Source organism: Pan troglodytes, chromosome 16 (assembly GCF_028858775.2).
Source record: "Pan troglodytes isolate AG18354 chromosome 16, NHGRI_mPanTro3-v2.0_pri, whole genome shotgun sequence".
Classification (NCBI taxonomy): domain Eukaryota; kingdom Metazoa; phylum Chordata; class Mammalia; order Primates; family Hominidae; genus Pan; species Pan troglodytes.
Window position 1 is genome coordinate 9,249,663 of NC_072414.2, and position 20,588 is coordinate 9,270,250.

General features: G+C 44.0%; 1 long non-coding RNA gene across 1 annotated transcript in view; it reads left to right on the forward strand.

Annotated features, from left to right (window-relative positions):
- The first annotated feature begins 12,353 nt into the window (after positions 1 to 12,353).
- Positions 12,354 to 20,588, forward strand: part of LOC104002228 (uncharacterized) — a 56,751-nt gene continuing 48,516 nt past the window's right edge. Inside the window, exon 1 of the long non-coding RNA XR_674423.4 lies at positions 12,354 to 12,499. This is a non-coding gene — a long non-coding RNA (uncharacterized LOC104002228). The remainder of the gene's footprint in view (positions 12,500 to 20,588) is intronic.

The window sequence follows — 20,588 nt, forward strand, 5'->3', positions numbered from 1 at the left end:
AAACAATATTGTTAAGATGTCAATACTACCCAAAATGATCTACAGATGAAACGCAATTTCTATTAAAATGCCAAAGCCATTTTTTACAGAAAAATTTTAAAAACCATCTTAAAATTCATATGGAATTTCAAAGGACCCAAAATAGCCAAAACAATTTTGAAAAAGAACAAAGCTGGAGGACTCACACTTTCTGATTTCAAAACTTACTACAAAGCTACTTAAAACGGTGTGGAACTGGGATAAAAATCGACATATAGGCTAATGGAATAGAACACAAAGCCCAGAAGTAAACCCTCACATGTATGATCAAATGATATTTGACAAGTGCCTAGACTATTCAATGGAGAAAGCGCAGTCTTTGCAACAAATGATACTGGGAATACTGGATGTTCACCTGTAAAGGAATGAAGGTGGACCCCTACCTAACACTATGTACAAAAATAAACTTAAAATGGATCAAAGATCTAAATATGAAAACTAAAAATAAAAACTTAGAAGAAAACATAGGGTGAAAACCACTGCATTGAAGATGGCAGTGATTTCTTGGATAAGACATCAAGATAAAGAACAGACAACCAAAGAAAAAATAAACAAATGAGACTTCATGAATTTTTTTTAACTTGTGCATTAACATATAACATCAATAGAATAATCAGGCAACCCACAGAATGGGGGAAGATATTTGCAAAGCATATATCTAGTAAGAAATCAATATCCAGAATGTATAGAGAACTCCTAAAATTCAACCACAAAAAACCAACCAACCAACCAACTCAATTTAAAAATTAACAAAGGAGGCTGGGTGCGGTGGCTCACACCTGTAATCCCAGCGCTTTGGAAGGGTGAGGCGGGTGGATCACGAGGTCAGGAGATCAAGACCATCCTGGCTAACACGGTGAAACCCTGTCTCTATTAAAAATACAAAAAAATTAGCCAGGCATGGTGGCAGGTGCCTGTAGTCCCAGCTACTCGGGAGGCTGAGACAGGAGAATTGCGTGAACCCGGGAGGTGGAGCTTACAGTGAGGTGAGACCGCACCACTGCACTCCAGCTGGGCAACAGAGCGAGACTCCGTCTCAAAAAAAAAAAAAAAATTGACAAAGGACTTGAATAGACATTTCTCCCAAGAAGAGATACAAATGGCCAATAAACACATGAGAAGATGTTCAACATCACTAATAATTAAAGATATGCAAATCAAAACTACAACTAGATACCACCACACACCACTTGGGATGGCTCCTATCAAGAAACAGAAAATAAATGATGATGAAGATGTGGAGAAATTGTAACCTTTGTGCACTGTTGGTGGGAATGTAAAATGATACAGCCACCATGGAAAATAGTATGTCAGTGCATCAAAAATTTGAAGAACTACTATATGATCCAGTAATTCCACTATCATATATATACACAAAAGAATTGAAAGCAGAATCTTAAAGACATTTGTATACCAATATTCATGGAAGTATTATTCATAGTAGCCATAACACGGAAGCAACCCAAGTGATTATGACAGATGAATGGATAGGCAATGTGGTATATATGTATAATGAAATATTATTCAGCCTTAGTATGTAAAGAATTTCTGGTATACACTACAGCATGGATGAAGCTTGAAGACATTTTGCAAAGTGAAATAAGCTAGTCACAAAAAGACAAACATTATATGATTCCACTTATATGAGGTACCTAAGCAAAATCATAGAGACAAAAATAGAATGCACTTTGATAGGGGATGTGGGGAGGGAGGAAATGAGGAGTTACTGTCCATTGGGTATAGAATGTCAGTTTTACAAGATGAAGAGTAATGGAGATGGATGGTAGTAATGGTTGCACAACATTTTGAATGTACTTAATGCCACTGAACTGGTTAAATACACTTAAAATCGGTAAGGATACATTTTACATTGTGTGTATTTTACCACAATAAACAAAATTGGGGTGAAAAGTTTGTGTGGAGGGATGCTCTTGCCCTCAGGCCATCAGGGAAGCAAGCTAGCAAATGAATCCCTCCAAGGCAGTGGTTAAATGTCCCCAGAAGTGTAGGGGCACAGGAAAGGGTCTCTGAGCAGGCTTTGAGGACTGGTGATGTCATTGTGGAGAAGATGATGCCTGAAGACATAGGAAAGGGTAACCAATGTGAGACCAAAGCTGAGAACTTGGAGTGTGCACCGCGACCCACTGTTGCCTGAACACAGGGTGCAAAAGAACACCCAGACAGGACAGTAGCCAAACATCCTTTGCTATGCCAAAGAATGGTTTTTTATTATCAAAAAATTTTATCAGAGGAATGACAATCATTTTTGTACTTTGGATCAATGGAACTGTGTGAAAAATGGTCTGGATGATGGAATGATTGAAGATATAAAACCAGACCTATCTGCCTGATGCAAAAACCAGAAAGGCCTGACCCAAAGGCCTGAAACAGTGGTATGCTGGCAACAGGTTAGCACCAGTTCTGGGAAAAAAGAGAAGATTAAAGACCCCAAATTGTAGCATTTGCCAATTCTCATAGTGTAAATACTCCCACCTCATCCAATTTCAAACTGCCAATGTGACATGCAATGGCAAGCAAAATTACTGAATATGTAATCATTGAGTCTCCAGAGCTGGAAAGAGACTGAACCTGCCTTGGTGCACTGTGACCTCAAGGAGATGAGGACGAGGAGAAAAACCAAGAGAGAATGGTCCCTTGGGAAGTGAGAGAGGAGAGGATCTTAAAAAAGAGACAGTGTTGAAAGGCCACAATGCTGCAGAGAAGTTAAGTAACGAGTAAGGACTAAACAGAACTTTTGGATTTTGCAATTTAGGATGTCACTTCCTGCCCCTCGTGTGGAGTACCGGGGGCTGAAGTCTGTCTACAAGCAGTTAAGTGCTGGCAGAGGAAGAAAGAAACTGTGTGAGCCTTCCAGGAAGAGCCGACAGATAGTCACACTGTGTCTTGCTTATAAAACCCCTGATTCGAAAGAAAGCCAAGGAGGTAACAGTCTGAAGGTCTACACTGAAAGAAACCCTTCGTCTTCTGCTTTTATAATATTTACAGTTCTTGGAAATATTCCACCTACCTTCCTGTTGAGACGTGAAGCCAGCTGAACTTCCTGGGTCGAGTGGGGACTTGGGAAACTTTCCTGTTTTACAAGAGGTTTGTAAAACGCACGCATCAGGAACTTTCCTGCCTTACAAGAGGTTTGTAAAACGCACCAAGCAGTACTCTGTAAAATGCACCAATCAGTGCTCTGTAAAATGCACCAGTCAGCACTCTGTAAAATGCACCAATCAGCAGGATTCTAAAAGTAGCCAATCGCAGGAGGATTGAAAAAAGGGCACTCTGATACGACGGAAATTGAACATGGGGGAGAGGATAAATAAAGGAGTAAAAGCTGGCCACGGCAGCCAGCAGCGGCAACCCGCTCAGCTCTCCTTCCACGCTGTGGAAGCTTTGTTCTTTCCCTCTTCACAATAAACCTTGCCACCGCTCACTCTTTGAGAGCTGTTACACTCACCACGAAGGTCGGCGGCTTCATTCTTGAAGTCAGCCAAGACAGCTAACCCACCGGCAGGAACCAACTCCGGACGCAATGTGATGCATGACAAGGTACGTTAAAAAAAAAAAAAAAAAAAAAGTACGTGAAACAAACCAAAAGCCTTTAGCTCAGGAGTCATGCAGCCTTTACCAGCAGTTCTTTCCTTAGCATGTCATGACCTCAGAGAAGTTTCCTTAGCTCCGCTGGACGGGCAGGAAGAAACCGCCTGAGATGCGCGGGAAGCAGCCTCTGGGGGTCAGAGTTGCTCTCGTGTGTGTGATGCCCTCGTGTGGACGGGTGGGCTTCACCCCACCCTGAGGACAGAGGGAACCAGAGCTTGAAGAGGGTGAGGGATTCCTGCAAGTCACACGTAAAAAGCAAACAAGTCTCCGAGGCGGGTGGGTTCTCTGAGCTCAGGAGTTCAAGACCAGCCTGACCAATACGGTGAAACCCTGTCTCTACTAAAAATACAAAGATTAGCTGGGTGTGGTGGCGCATGCCTGTAATCCCAGCACTTCAGGAGGCCGAGGTGGGTGGATCATCTGAGGTCAGGAGTCCGAGACCAGCCAGACCAACATAGTGAAACCCCGTCTCTACTACAAATACAACAAATAGCTGGGCGTGGTGGCACGTGGCTGTAGTCCCAACTACTCAGGAGGCTGAGACAGGAGAATCGCTTGAACCTGAGAGGCGGAGGTTGCAGAGCTGAGATCATGCCACTGCACTCCTGCCTGGATGACAGAGTGAGATTCCATCCCCACCCCCCACCCGCCCACCCCCCCGCAAAAAAAAATCAAAAGGCAGCACGGAGGCTTCGTTCCAAGATTTTTGACCCATGCCCAGGGTGCCTCCACTTTACTGCCATCAAAACAATGAAAATCAAGTGAGACAAAAGGATAGCGATTTGGAGGAAAATGCTTTAAAATTTTACAAAGCAATGTTACATTATTTGGTACCCAGTTTTTTAAAGATGAATAACCTAATGCTAAAAGAGTTAAAGCCACAACCTGCTCAGATCTGAATGGTTGTTTTCCCTCAGAATTCCTGTGTTGAAACCTAACCCCCAAGGTAATGGAATCAGGAGGTGAGGCCTTTGGGAGGTGCTTAGGTCCAGAGGGTGGAGCCCTGTGAATGGGACTAGTGTCCTTACAAGGAGGCTTCAGAGAGCTCCCTCCCTCTGTGAGGACACAATGAGAAGCTGCTGTGTTATCAACCAAGAAGTGGGCCCTCACCAGGCACCAAATCTTCCCACACCTCAAAGTTAGACTTCCCAGCTTTCAGAACTGTGAGAAATAAATTTCTGCTGTTTATACGCCTCTAGGTTTATGGCATTTTGTTACAGCAGCTGGAACAGACTGAAACATTCCAGGCAGTACTGCAAGTGAACAATGGGGAACCATGTTATTCACATTACCACCGAAGAGGACTGAACTAGTTCATTTCCACTGGTGCCTCTTCAACCCAGCAACACTCTTATTTTATGGGAGGGAAAGTATAGCCACATAAAAATCGACAGATGGGCTTTGATTTTAGCAGTAGGAAGGTGGGTCTGCTAAGTTTTCACTTTTGTTTCACTCAGCTTTATTTTCACATCTGAGAGCCATTTAATTTGATTGCAGTTAAGCTAATTTCAAATTACAGACATGAGCAGGGTCTCACTTATTTTCGACTAGGAGACTCGATTACAAGAAGCATTGTGGGCATCTGGTCGTGTGGCTGGTTTTCCTCAGCAAATGCGGAAAAACCATAGCAACCATCAGCACACAGTGAAACACAGCGTCACCAAGTAGCTCGGCCAGTCGGTGGAAAGGCCCTGTGTTGGGGTCAGGGCCCTGGAAGGGTGCATGGGCGAGGCCGGAGGGAGTAGCCAGTGCCCTCCAGGCTTTGTCAGGTGGGGCAATGTATTAGTTCTCCATGGCTGCGTAACAAATGCCACCAAATTAGCAACTGAAAACAACAGTCAATCACCATGTCCCAGTTTGCAAATCAGAAGCTCAAGCAGGCTCTGGATCTCACAAACCTCAATCTAGGCATCCCCGGGACTGGGCTCTGACCTGGAAGCTCTGAGCAGAATCCGCTTCTGAGCTCATTCAAGTCGGTGAGAGAACTTCATTCCTTGAGTTTGCGGAACAGAGACCTGTGTTTCCTTATGGGCTGCCAGAGGTGGCCTAGAGGCCACCCTCATTCCTTGATATGTCCCACCCTCTCCTCAACCCCCTCACCAAATCCTCAAGCCACCAGTGATGGTGAATCCCTCCTATACTTGGATTCTTACTTCCTCTTCTGCTACCAGCTGGAGAAAACTTTCTGTTTGCAAAGGGCTTACCTGATTGGGTCAGGACCACCCACATATATCCCACATCACATTGTTAAGTTCAACTGATGTGGGATAATAATTACAACCAGGAAATCCTTCGTGGCAGCCCCAAATTAGTGTCCGATTGACTAACCAGGGATGGAATCCTAGGGGTCATCTTTAGAATTATGCTGATTAGAAAGAGTTCAGACAGCCCCTGGGAGACTATGATGAACACAAAAGGGTATAAGACTGGGAGCTACAATCTACATGCTAATCATTTCTCTTCCAGGAAACCAAGGAAGCCATCCTGGGGGAGGAGGCTATGATGTGGGCCTGCAAGAACCAGGGGACTTGAGGTACAGGTGAGGAACATGGCAGGTGTATCAGGTGAGAGGAGGAAAAGGAGGTATCGAGGCCAGGGAGCACTGTACGTGGTGGCCGGTGGACAAGAAAGTTATGATAGGCCTGTGAGGGAGCAAACTCACACTAGTCAAGCCAATTGAGGGAAGAGGTGACCACGTAAGTAACAGTTAAGTAATAATGAGTAATGCTTCCTCTACTACTTGCCATGTAAAAGGTCCATGCACCCTTCCTCCTCACACTGAACTTGTAATTAACAAAACGAGGCAGGAAGCTTCCAGATCTCATTTTCATGGGCGAATTTTGTGATACTGTTATAGCGTTAAAATGCATTATCCTGGCCGGGCATGATGGCTGACGCCTGTAATCCCAGCATTTTGGGAGGCCAAAGCGGATGGAACAAGAAGTCAGGAGTTCAAGACCAGCCTGGCCAAGATGGTGAAACCCTGTCTCTACTAAAAATACAAAAAAATTAGCTGGGTGTGGTGGTGGGTGCCTATAATCCCAGCTACTCCAGAGGCCAAGACACAGAATTGCTTGAACCCAGGAGGCAGAGGTTGCAGTGAGCCAAGATCACACCACTGCACTCCAGCCTGAGTGACAGAGGGACAGTCTGTCTCAAAAAAAAAAAAAATGCATTATCCTTGTGTTAGTCTGCTTGGCTGCCATAAGAAAGGAACACAGACCGGGGGCTTACACAATAGATGTGTATTCTGTCAGGATTCTGGAGGCTGGAAGGCTGAGATCAAGGGTGGTTCCTTCTGAGGCTGTGAGGGAGAAGCTGCTCCAGGGCTCTGCCTGGCTTCTGGATTTTGCTGGTATCTTTGGTGTTCTTGGCTGGTAGAGGTGTCACGCTGATCTCTGCCATCATCTTCACATCGCATTCTCCCTGTGTGTGTGTCTGTCCCCATATCTTTCCTTTTGTTTATTTATTTTTTTTTTTTTTTGAGACGGAGTCTCACTGTGTCGCCCAGGCTGGAATGCAGTGGCACAATCTTGGCTCACTGCAACCTCCGCCTCCTGGGTTCAAGCGATTCTCCTGCCTCAGCCTCCAAAGTAGCTGGGACCACAGGTGCCTGCCACCATGCCCAGCTAATTTTGGTATTTTTAGAAGGGATGGGGTTTCACTATCTTGGCCAGGATGGTCTCTAACTCCTGACTTCATGATCCACCCGCCTTGGCCTCCGAAAGTGCTGGGATTACAGGCGTGAGCCACCGCGCCCAGCCAAATCTTTCCTTTTTATAAGGACATCAGTCACACTGTATTAGGGGCCACCCTGCCCCAGTATGACCTCATCTTAACAAGTTACATTTGCGATGGCCCTGTTTCCAAATAAGGCCACATTCTGAGGTCCTGGAGTTTAAGCCTTCAATGTATGACTTTGTGGAGGACACAATTCCCCCCATGACAGTCTTCTGTGCTCTACTCTAGAGACAGCCCTCATCTTTTGAGGGTAAGGATGAGATAACTTATACTTTATTTCTATAAATAACGTGAGGCAAATTCTAGGTAGAGCCTGACCTCTTTCTTCTCAAAGCGTGGTCCTCAGACAAGCGGCATCGGATCACCTAGCAGCTTGTTGGAAATGCAGAGTCTCAGGCCCCACACCAGGCCCACGGAGTCAGAATCTTCATTTTAACAAAATTCCCAGAAAATTTTTTTTGTGCATACAAATTTGAAAGGCAGTATTTAGTACACTTTCTCAGAAATGGTTGGAAAATTCTTCAGGGCAAAACCATAATGTCAACCTCACACCACCATTTAAAGAATTTAAAATAAGTTTTTGAACTAGTACAGCCACTCTAGAGAACAGTATGGAGGTTCCTCAAAAAACTGCAAATAGAACTACCATATGATCCACCAATCCCACTGCTGGGCATTTATCCAGAGGAAAGGAAATCACGATATCGAAGATACATCTGCACCCCATGTTTATCTCAGCACTGTTCACCACAGCCAAGGTATGTAATCAACCCAGGTGTCCAACCCCAGATGAATGGGGAAAGAAAATGGGGCATATGCATTATGAAATACTATTCAGCCATAAAAAAGAATAAAATCCTGTCATTTGCAGCAATATGGATAGGACTAGAGGACATTATGTTAAGCGAAATAAGCCAGGAACAGAAAGTAAAACATTGCATGTTCTCACTCATCTGTGGAAGCTAAAAAAAGTTGATCTCATAGAAGTAAAAAGTAGAACAGAAGATGCTAGAGGCTGAGAAGGGTAGGGAAAAAGGAGGAAAGGAAAAGATTTGTTAAAGGATAAACATTTACAGCTAGTTGGAAGGAATCAGTTCTAGTGTCCTACAGCACTAAGGGTTGACTGGAGTTAACAATAATATATTACAGAGTTTCCAATAGCTAGAAGGAGGGTGTTGAATGTTCCCAATATAAATGGTAAATGTTTGAGACAATGGAAGTGCTAATTATCCTGATCTGATCACCATATATTATATGTATTGAAACATCACCATGTACCCCTCAAATATGTATAATTATTATATGTCAATAATCTTTTTGTTTTAAATAACTGTTTTTATAAGTAAAAAATGAAAAGAAAAAATTTTAATACATTCTTGGGAGAGGTGGCTCAAAAACTTCTACTTAGTATACTTCTGTTAAAGAGATAGGTGGGACTCTGAAATAAACTAAAATGGTTGGTTATTTTTTTAAAGATAACAACCAATTGAAGATAGAAGAGAGTTTTTGTTTCGTTTTGTTTTTTGAGACGGAGTTTCCCTCTTGTTGACCAGGTTGGAGTGCAGTAGTGTGATCTCGGCTCACTGCAACCTCCGCCTCCCAGGTTCAAGCGATTCTCCTGCCTCAGCCTCCCTAGCAGCTGGGATTACAGGCAGGCGCCACCACCATGCCCGGCTAATTTTGTATTTTTAGTAGAGACAGGATTTCTCCATGTTGGTCAGTCTGGTCTCGAACTCCTGACCTCAGGTGATCCGCCCACCTCGGCCTCCCAAACTGTTGGGATTGGCGTGAGCCACCGCGCCTGGCCCCAAGAAGAGAGTTTTGCAAGTTTATTTAAGTTGTGTAGATTGGGAGCTAGACAACATTCATTCACTTGACAAACCTTCATGGAGCTGCACGGTGTACCAGGTTCTCCAGTGAGCAGAACACCCACTGGAATCCTGACCAGACTACTTCCTGGGGTTATTAACCTCTTCAAGCCTCAGCTTTCTTTTCCGTAAAATGGCTGCAGTAATTGAGCTGCCCTCAGAGGTTTCAGGGATTCAACAAGGTCATTGGGGGGGCTTATCACAGTGCCTGGTGCAGGTCGAGTGCCAAATAAATGCTATCCTGATGCTGTTCCTGCGGGTTGCTCTTTGAGTCCCTCTGTCTCGACTGGGGGGTGGGGGGGGGGGTGGGGAATAAGTGACATGCACACAGAAGTGGACATCAGGTGGGATCTGTCCAGGGGAGGTGGGCTCTTCCTGAGTCAATGTGAGCATCTGGGCAGGTCCCTGACTTTACTGCACAATCCCAGGGAATGGCAGCCCTGCCCTAGGTCACCAGTGAGGAGTGCCATACATCCTGCAAACCTGCAGTCCTATGCTGAAACCTGCAGCAGGCTGGGCTCCACCCCTCCTTCCTGGCCTCGCTGTGGGAAGTTGGATTTCGGGAGGCAATGTAAGGAGATAGAGGCATGGTGTGCTTTTTCTTTGCCTCCTCTATTTGGTTTTTGATGATTGGTCTTTTTCATTTAATTTTGAGCCCAAATTGCGGTTTTAAATTAGTGTGTTTCTTTGCATAAGAGAGGATTGTGAGAAGGAAAAGGCCAGCCTAGGCCAGGCAATCTGCCCTCCTGGCTAGCCAACTAGCTAGAAACACGGCCGTCTTGCCTACCTGAGGACCTACAGATGATGGAAGCTAACTCCTAACTTCCAGGGCCTTTTGTGGGTTCTGAGATTCCAATCCCTGGGGACTTCCTTCATTGCAATTCATGATTGTGTTCCACAGGTATCCCCATGGTGACCCCTCCCAGTGGTTCCCAGAGCTGCTCCTGCTCCCACCTCAGGTCCAGGAGACATGTCAGCATCGTCAACATCCTGCCTGTCCCCAGTAACTGGAGGGTAGGGCTGGGCCAGGTGCCACTCACCTCCTGCTTCTGCCACCACAGCCTTTAGCCATTCTTGCTGCCTTTAGGATTCTCAGGCAGAGGTGTCTCCAGCCCCAGCCTTCCAGAGAGGACTTGGAAGGCCTCTTCCTAGCTCTACAAGAGGAGGTAGGCAGGCACAGACACCTTCCAGGTGAGTGTATGGGAAGAGGTGGGATTGAGCCACTACACAGCCTCAAGGTTACCCCTTCCTCTTGGTTGGCTTCTCTCTCCCTTCCTTTCTCATTCTCCTGTGTTTTGTTCTCCAAGTGATGAGAGTAGAAAATGTGTAAGGATAATTTTCTTTTGTAAATTCTTCATGAAATGATCCGTCACATCCCTTTGCACTCACACCTTGACTGTATTTGGTGCTTGGAGGAAAATTACATTTCAGCACCCTATTCCGAGCATTTTTGTGTAAGCAAACCCAACCAAGACAACTTTGAACAGAGGGAAGGCAGACACTGAGCCACATAGAGGGAAACTGAGATTGCAGGTTAGCCTGCAGTGGACAGTATCCAAAGGGCTACGGCAAACTGACACACTAGGACCCGAGTGGGAGAGCACAGCTCACAGTGGTGGGCAGGACTCTGCAAGTCCAGGAACCAGGGAGGCAGGGCATCAGGCCCCACCTGCAAGATCAAGTTAAAGGGAGAACATGCACCTCAACAGGTGAGGAGGAAGACCCCAGTCATGGTGACATGGAACTGCCAGGGCTTTGTTAAAGGCTGTTCCTGGAAGACACGCACCTCTGAAGACCCATCCACACATCTCATTCCAGGCCCGGGATGCGTGCAGCCCATCCTAAACTTTCTGCAGCCACTTGAGTTGGCTTTGGGCAGCAGTTCTCCATCCTGGCTGAGTCATGGAATCCCCTGGGCAGCTTTTTAAAAATGCTACCACTTCCCTTTCCCCACACCTAAGGATTTTTATTTTATTGGTTTGTGTCTTAATCAGTCCCAGCTGATATAGCAAAATATCTGAGACTGGGTAACTTATAAACAATAGAAATTTATTTCTCACAGTTCTGGACTCTGGGAAGTCCAGGATTTAAGGCAGCTGCAGTTTCAATTGTTTGGTGAAGGCCCACTTCCTGGTGCATAGACAGCACCTTCTTTCCATCATCTCACATAGTAGAAAGGGCAAGAGAACTCTCTGGGTGCTCTTTTGTAGGGGCAGTAATCCCATTCCTGAGGGCCTAATTTATGAGATGACATAATCATCTCCCAAAGATGCAGGTTGAGTATCCCTTATCTGAAATGCTTGGGACCAAAAGTGTTTTGAATTTCAGATGTCTGAATAATTGCATTGTATATACTTACTTGTCAAGCAGCCCAAATTTGAAAATCCAAAATTCGAAATTCTCCAATGACTTCCAGTTCCATCCATGTTGCTGCACTTCAGAGAATTTCATTCTTCTTCTTTTTTTTAATGGTGGAGTACTTTTTCATTGTATATGTGTACCACATTTAAAAAATTCCTTCCTCTGTTGATTGACACTTAGGTTGCTTCCACATCTTGGCTGTTGTGAATGGAACATTCCATTCCAGTGGAACCATGGAAGCGCAGAGATCTTTTTGATATATGGATTTCTTTTCCTTTGGATATACACCTAGCCTTGGGAGTGCTGGATCATATGGTATTCCAGTGAGCATTTCCTATGAGTTTCATGTCAGTGCTCATAAAGTTTCAGACTTTAGAGCATCTTAGATTTCAGATTTTCAGATTTGGGATGCTCAACCTATACCATTACCTTGGGGATTCAATTTCAACATAAGAATTTGGGAGGTGGGGACACAAGCATTGAAACCACAGCAGTCTGGATGCAGGTTTTGCTTCTGTCTCTAAGGCACCTGGGGTGACTGAGCATGCCGCAGGTGAAAGTGCTGATTAGGGGAACCTGAGCCAGGACATGTCTCTCAGTGGGAAGGACTGTGGAAGTCAGGGGCTGACAAGAGGCCAGGAATCCGGGCTTGAGTCCCTTTAGAGAAAGCCTGCAGGGCCAGGTGGAGGGGGTCTGGACTATAATTTACATGCTGCATGGGGATCATGCTGACAAATTTGGGGTAAGAAAATTATATGATTGGAACTGTGTTTCAAGGAGATGAATTTGGCTGTTTTGTGCAAGATGGGTTGGCTGGAAATCAGAGACCAGTGAGGACGCTATTGTGGAAGGAAATGTGTAATGAAGGCATCAAATGCAAGGTTAGTGCCGGGGGGAAATTCCAGATCCTAAAAATCCTTCAGCTCAGAAGCGCAGGTGCTGCAGCATGAGTTTCAGTGTGCAGGAGGCAGCAGGCTTGTAATTAGTCTGCACCGGCTCCCTGGTCGCCTGAGATCAGGGTGGCTGCTGGCTAATTAGTGCTTCCTGGAGGACGAAAGCAGCTGGTATTTTCCTTTCTAATTCAAGTAATGACGTCCTATTTTAACATAATAAAAGGATTCTCTGGTAGAGAAATGGGGCTGATGGGATGGAAAGCAGAGGTGACCCAGAGGCCCCTGCCAGTTGCTCAGGGAGTGTGCAGGGCCAGTGTAAGCACTGTGGGAATCAGGGACCCCTCCCCCCATCCCTGGCTGCTGTAGTGCCTGTATCTCAGGCTATATTTCCGTGGCTGGAAGCGCACAGGGATCATCGGAAATGGCCCTCTTACCTTTGCTCTTTGGCATCCTAAATATTGCTGTTTATCTGTAAGAAGCATAGAAACACATGTGCCCAGCCGCTGGGCTAGGACAAATTGTGTGGTTCCTTTATATAATGCTGTTGAAATGACACAATTTTAGAAATGGTGAACAGATTAGTGACTGTCAGGCGTAAGGGCAGGATAGAGGGGGCAGTGGTGGGAGGGAGGCGGGGTGGCAATGAAAGGGCAGCAGGAGGAATCCCCGTGGGGATGGAAATGTCTGCATCTTGAGTGTGGTGGTGGAGATACGAACTTATGCATGTGATAAAATGTGTGGAAATAAATACACATACACACGGAGATATCTGAGTGAGATTGGTGGGTTGTAGCAATGTCAATATCCTGGCTGTGACATCATACCATACCTTTGCAAGTGTTACCATTTGGGGAAACTGGATAAGGGGCACAGAGGATCTCCCTATATTCTTTCTCACAACTGCATGTGAATCTACAATTATCTCAATAAAATGTTTCTATTTGAAAATGTATCAGAGATGGGGGAAAGAGCATCAGGAGGGCGCTATAGGCAGGATACACAGTCAGTGCAAAGGCCCTCAGGGGAGAGAAGAATGATGTGTCCATTGTGAGAACTGTGTCTTTAATCCTAAAGGAGATAGGAAGCTATTGGAGGGTGTGGCAGAAATATTTAATGCTGACCAAATGTACTCACCTATATTTCCAGCCCCCTTGAGTGGGCAGGCCCCAGAGATTCGCTGTGGCCAGTAGACCGGATGAAACACAGCAGGGCAGAGGATGCGTGAGTTCCCTGTGCTCTGTCTTCCACTGACATTGCCCAATGAAAGACATGGCTACAGGAGAAAAGCAGCCTGCATCTTTGAGTTGCCACTGGATGGGAACTTTGCTGGAGTCTTGAGTCCCAGAGGGCTACATGTGAGTGGCAAGTTAAACTTCTTGTGTTAATCACCTGAGATCTCAGGGTTTGCTCGTTAGTTCAGCATACCTAAGTTAAGCTGACTGCTTACTATGGGAGGTTTTGAGAAGAGAAGTTAAACTTACCTGATTTCCATTTCAGCAGGATCTCCTGGGCTCCCATGTTGAAAATAGGCTGAATGAGGAAGCAGAGAGTCCAGTAAGGAAGCTGTTGCAATAGCCCAGATGAGATGATAAAGCTGGTACCATTACAGTAGCATTGGAGCTGGTGCTTTCTGAACATATTTTGAAGGCATATTTGACAGAATTTTCTGATGGATTAGATGTGTGAGCATAAAAGATGAACCAAAAAATCACTCCAAGAATTTTTTCCTGAGCAATAGTAAGAATGAAGTTTCCATTAACTGAATAGAGTGAGACCATGGAAAGTGCTGGTTTGGGAAGGTGGAAGGAGAGGATTTAGGAGACGCAAGTTCTGTTTTCGAGCTGTTAAGTTTGAAATGCCTATGGGACGTCCAGGTTCTCTGATCTATGTTGGAATCATTGGGTGGGTTGAGGATGGAAGCTATACCCTTCAATCACTGATTTTCCAATAATAGACAAATGGATAAAGAAATATGGTATATATGCACCATGAAGTGCTATTCAGTCATATCAAAGAATAAAACTCTGTTGGCTGGGCCCTGTGGCTCATGCATGTAATCCTAACACTTTGGGAGGATGAAGCAGGCAGGTCACTCGAGCCCAGAAGTTAGAGGTCAGCCTGAGCAACATGACAAAACCCCATCTCTACAAAAAATACCAAAAAAATTAGCTGGACTTGGTGGCACACGCCTCTAGTCCCAGCTACTCAGGAGGCTGAAGTGGGAGGATCACTTGAACTCAGAAGGCTGAGGTTACGATGAGCCCTGATTGGACCACTGCACTCCAGCCTGGATGACAGAGTGGGACTCCTTCTCAAAAAAATAATAAATACATAAATAACCTCTGTCATTTGCAGCAATATGGATATAACTGGAGGACATTATGTTACGTGAAATAAGCCAGGAACAAGAAGTTAAATGCCCCATATATTCCCACTTATAGGTGGAAGCTATAAAAAAAAATTGATCTTGTAGAGGCAAAAAGTAGAACACATGCACCGGTAGTCCCAGCTAGTCGGGAGGCTGAGGTGGGAGGATGGTTCGAGTCTTGGAGATGGAGGTTGTAGTGAGCCGAGATCATGCTGCTGCACTCCAGCCTGTTGAAAAAAAAAAAGTAAAACATAGGATACTAGAGGCTGGGAAGGGCAGTGGGAAGTGAGGAGAGAGATAAATTTATTAAAGGATACAAATTTACAGCTAGATGGGAGGAATAATTTCTAGTGTTCTATAGCACTGTAGGATGAATACAGTTAACAATTACACAGAGTTTCCAGTAGCTAGAAAAAGGATTCTGAATGTTCCCAACACAAAGAAGTAACAAATATTTGAGATGCTAATTATGTGGCAGGCCAGGTCTCACTAAAGTAGGCTTCCATAACAACTGTTTCAGTACTGACTGAGTGGTTAAGTTAAACATTAAAAGCCAATGCCCTTATACAAAGGCTGGGATGTAACAAAAACCCACCAACAGTTTTGCCTAGGCCTTTCCTGGGCATTAAAGCATGACAAAATAATGAAGGAATTTTTAACAGGACCCATTTAGGATTAAACAAGTTTTATTGGGGATCTGAAGAAACTCCCCAGGCCTCTACAAACAAGTTTGTTGGGGGTCTGAAGGAACTCCCCAAACCTCCATGATTTGGCAGGAGACAAGATAAGGGTAATCACCCCAGCACCTGGACCCACTTACATTAAGTAAATTTACTGAGGATCCAGAGGAAGATCTTCAGGACTCAGATCTTAGTTATAGATTAAAATAAGTTAATCACTTGTCTTTAGATGAATGCACACTTAACACATAGACATATAGCTTAGAAGGTATATAAGCTCTGGAAAACATTGTAATTTTGAGTTGGTCTGGTGATAATTTCCAGGCCTTCTCCCTGTAGCCAGTTACAGAAATAAAAACTCTTCTTCCTCCCCAGTTCATCTGCATCTCATTACTGGGCCATGAGAAATAGCAGCCCAATCCTCAGTTTGGTCCGGGAACAATTACACTGCTAATTACCCTGATCTGATCACTATACATTATATGTATCAAAACATCACTATGTATCCCATGAATATTTACAATTATTGTTTGTCAGTTAAAATTTTTTTAATAAATGAAGAGTTTGTTACTGAAGGATCAGGAAGATTCCGAAGCTTGTCCCCTACTTTCACCTTCAGAAGATTTCTAGAAGGAAGAGATTTTTCCCCCAACTTAATAGTCTTGTTCTTGAAAATTTGAACCCCTTGGGCTGTAGCTGTAGGGCCACAAATGATTTCCCTGTGCCACCACGTGGTGCCTTGACTGCCTGTAGATCTCCCGGCGTGGGAACTGCAGCTGTTGAAAACTAAGCATAAACTGAAGAGCCAGCACATATCACCAAGATGTGCTTTATCACAGAAACAAAGAATATTCTCATAAGAGAGACTATTGCTTCTGTGAGGGCAACCTTGACTTTCCTCTGTAATGAAAGTGTATACTCCAACCTTTTGTGGCAATTCACGTTTTGCTGCCTCCTGAGTTGCAAGAGGCACTGGATGGCAGTGGGTTTCCCTTTGCCATGCAGAAGAGAAATACATTCAGATCCAATTAAATAATTTTGTGGTTCAAATTTTCCTCTTTGGTTGAAGGTTGGCGGGGGCCGGGGTAGGGGGAGTATTCCTGATGCCTCCTACTGTGGATATATGGATACGGAATTCAGAAGAGTGGTCTGAGCCACAAATGTGCATATTGGGACTTTTGGGCCTTTCCTGGGGGGAAAGTGTTATTTTTCCTCTTGGCAGCCCCTCTCCACCTTCTCTTCTATAGAATCCACCTCTCCACTGCCAGAAAAAAGGGGTCTTTAATCCGATTGGGTCATCAGTGACACGTCTGATTGTTAGAAAGTTCACATTGAGCTTGCTATTCTTTTCCTCTTCTTTTATCCAGGTAGCTGATCAGCAAACTGGCCTCGGGCTTTTCACCCACCCGAGCACTTGTCTAGCCATCTGCCTGTCTTGCTCTCCGGTGCTTCCTGACGTTTTCTTTTTGTGCCTAAATTAGGATTACAATAAGGTGGGAGGAAGCACAGCCATTTAGCTTTCTTTTTCTTTAATGTTTCTCACAAGCATATGTGAGCATCTCATCTTCTCAAACTAGGGCAGCAGCTGCCAGCAGAATTTTGAGTTTGGGCTTTGTACTGAAAGGGTTCTAGCTGGACCTAGTGCCTCTCTCTTGTGCTTCAATCCAGTTTGCCAGTATTAAGCATTGGAATTTTGAGGATAAACTCAATTAAAATGTAGTAGAGGTTTGATTTTCTATCTGCCCTGGCCTTTGTCCACATCTCTCCCTGAGGGAGCTTTGAGGGAGTGGGATGTTTGAAGCAGGTTTAAGGTATTGCCTGCTCCCTTTGTCTTAATGGTGTCAGACTACCATGAAATCTTACATTGTCCCTTAACAAAGGAAATGTCAGCAGTGGTGTGTGTGTGTGTGTGTGTGTGCGCGTGTGTGCGCGCGCACATTGTGTGCATATGTGTGTGTTGAGGGAAATAGAGTGGTGGGTTTGTGGAACCAGACTCAACCCAATAGCCTCAGTTTCTTCATTTGTAAGATGGAAATAATAAGAGTTTATAAACTTGTATGAGTTAAATGTGTTAAGGAATGTAAAACTACTTAGGTAAATATAACCCTATCTGGAGGACCTTTAATACCCTTTCTAACTTTGAGCGTTTTTAATGCCTCGATACTTTTTTAGGGCTGAGATGCATTTCTCTACCCACATTTTACAGCTGTCACACATGGTGGTGGGGCAAAGCGCTATTCTATGGGTCCGGGTTTCTCAGGACCACAAGTGGCACAGAAATCAGGGCCAGTGAGCAGGGCTGAAGAACCTGCATCCTTAGATGGAAGAACACGCCCAGAACTCAGGGACTGAGAGGAAGACACCTCCCATGCAGAAGCAGAAGCAGAAGTGCTTAGGTAATAGCAAAAGCAGAGTCATGAGATGAGGAATATTGAGCATGATTTTTTTTTAAATGCAGGGGGATGGGGGCTTATGCATTGACTGAACAACGTGCTGGACAAAACAGAAAAGAAAAGTACCACTAAATCACCTGAATGTTATTCCAGTGACATAAGAGCAAGGCAGGCCAGTGAACTGGGTATGTGTGTGAGAGAGGGGTGACCACTGAGTTTTGGATTTCTAATGGAGATTCCTGACTCTCAACACATCTTAGGCATAAATATAAGGGATAATCTCTGATATGGTTTGGCTGTATCCCCACCCAAATCTCATCTTGAGTTGTAGCTCCCATAATTCTCACTTGTCATGGGAGGGACCCAGTGAGAGATAATTGAATCATGGGGGTCGGTCTTTCCTGTGCTGTTCTCATGATAGTGAATAAGTCTCATGAAAGCTGATGGTTTTATAAATGGGAGTTCCCCTGCACACGCTCTCTTGCCTACCGCCATGTAAGACATGACTTTACTCCTTCTTTGCCTCCTGCCATGATTGTGAGGCCTCCCCAGCCATGTGGAACCATGAGTTCATTAAGCCTCTTTCCTTTATAAATTACCAGTCTGAAGTATGTCTTTATTAGCAGTCAGAGAACAGACTAATACAATCTGCTTGAAGACCAAAGCTAGAGGTGAGTAGTCCTCCCCATGCCTGGCCTCGGTAGTGTCTTGCTTCTGAATGGAGCCCCATCTTTCAGCACACTCATCCCACAGAACTAGTCACTCATTCTGATTCTGACAGGACAAAGGTAGAAAGGAACAAAAAGGTAGGAGGAAGGATTGGGCATCTTGTCATAACATATTTATTTTCTTTCTTCTGATTATGTTGGATCAAACTTGCTTTTCTGTTTCTAGCTTTATAAAGTAGACACTAAAGTCATTGATTTGAGATGTTTCTTCTTCTTTTTTTAAATACATATGTTGAGTGCTATAAATTTCCCTCAAGTCATTACATGAACTACATCTTGCAATGTATAATATTCTACATTTTAAATTTTATTCAACTCAAAATACAATCTAATTTCAGTTTTGATTTCTTCCTTGATCCATGGGTTATTTAGAAATGTGTTAGTTTTTTAGTATTGGAGGATTTTTTTGGATATCTATTTTAATTCCATTGTAGTCAGAGAATATTCTTTGAGTGGCTTGAAAACTTCTAAATTCACTAAGAGTGCTTTTATAGTCCATCATGGTAAATACTATCAATACACTTGAAAAGTATATATTGTGCTCTTGCTTGTCTACTTGTTCTACAAATTGTTGAAAGGACAGTTGAAAATTCTAATTACAATTAAAGATTTGTCTGTTTCTTCTTAAAAATCTATTGGATTTTGCTTCATGTACATGGAAGTTTTGTTATTGAGCATATTGAAACTTTTAAGCTTGTTATCTTCTGATGAATAGACCACTTTGTCATCATAAAATGATCCACTTTATCCCTGGTGGTATTCTTTTCACTGAAATCTACTTTGCCTGATATTGAAATATGCACTCATGGCATTAATGATGTATCTTTTCTCATTTTTAAAATTTTTAACCTCTTTGTATCTATATATTTAAAGAAATTTTAAAAATTTGTCATAGGTAACAAATATCTGGGTCTTGCTTTTGATAGTGGCAGGAGGAGAAATGCCTAGGCAGATAGGGGCAGGCACCCCACTGAAACCCCACCTTTAAGCCAAGGACAGTTTAAAGCTTGAAAGCCAAGCTACAAGTCAAATCTATGGACCAGATTGAGAATGTCTCTTCCCATTTGGTGCACTTTCCTCTGACTGATCCTCATCCTTCACCTATTTTACATATACCTACCCTTCCCTAATTGGTTTTTTATACTGTTGTGCCCACCTTTGAGTTGTGTCTTTGTTTCAGCTTATTTGCATATTCACAAACCAATCAGCACACACTCCCCCATTCTGAGCCCATAAAAGCCCCAGACCCAGCCACACCGAGAGAGAAACCACCCAACTTCAGATGGGGGACCACACTCATGTCCCCTCTGCACTGAGAGCCATTTCACCATTTAATAAAATTATTCTCTGCCCTCCTCACCCTTCAGTTGTCAGCGTAACCTCATTCTTCTTGAATGCTGGCAAGAACTCAGGACCCACTGAACGTGAACGCAGGTACCAGCTGTAACACAGGTGGACTAGGGCATGCTCAGCCCAGTCACAGGCTGAATGTGGATCCTACAGCAAGTGTGGGGTCCACACTGGTGCACAAGTCAGGCTGCAGAAGTCCCTGGCTGACAAAGTGACCGAGAAAAATCCTGCATCATTTTTATATACAACCTGAGAAATATTCTTTTTCAGTCAGGTTGTTTAGAATCATGTTTAGTGTGATTCTTGATGTGGTTGGGTTTAAGTGTACGATTTTGCTGTTTTCTATTTGTTGTGTCTGTTCTTCGTTTCTTTTTTCTTATTTTTCTACATTCCTTTGGATTGAGTTAGATTGTTGGTTGTTTTTATCCATGATTCTGTTTCCTTTCTTTGTTAGCTTTTTAGGTGTAACTTTTTAAAAGTAGTTGCCTTAGGACTAATAGCATACGCCTAGCTTGCTGTGGTCCATCTTCTTGTAATATTGCACTTCACACTTCCGTT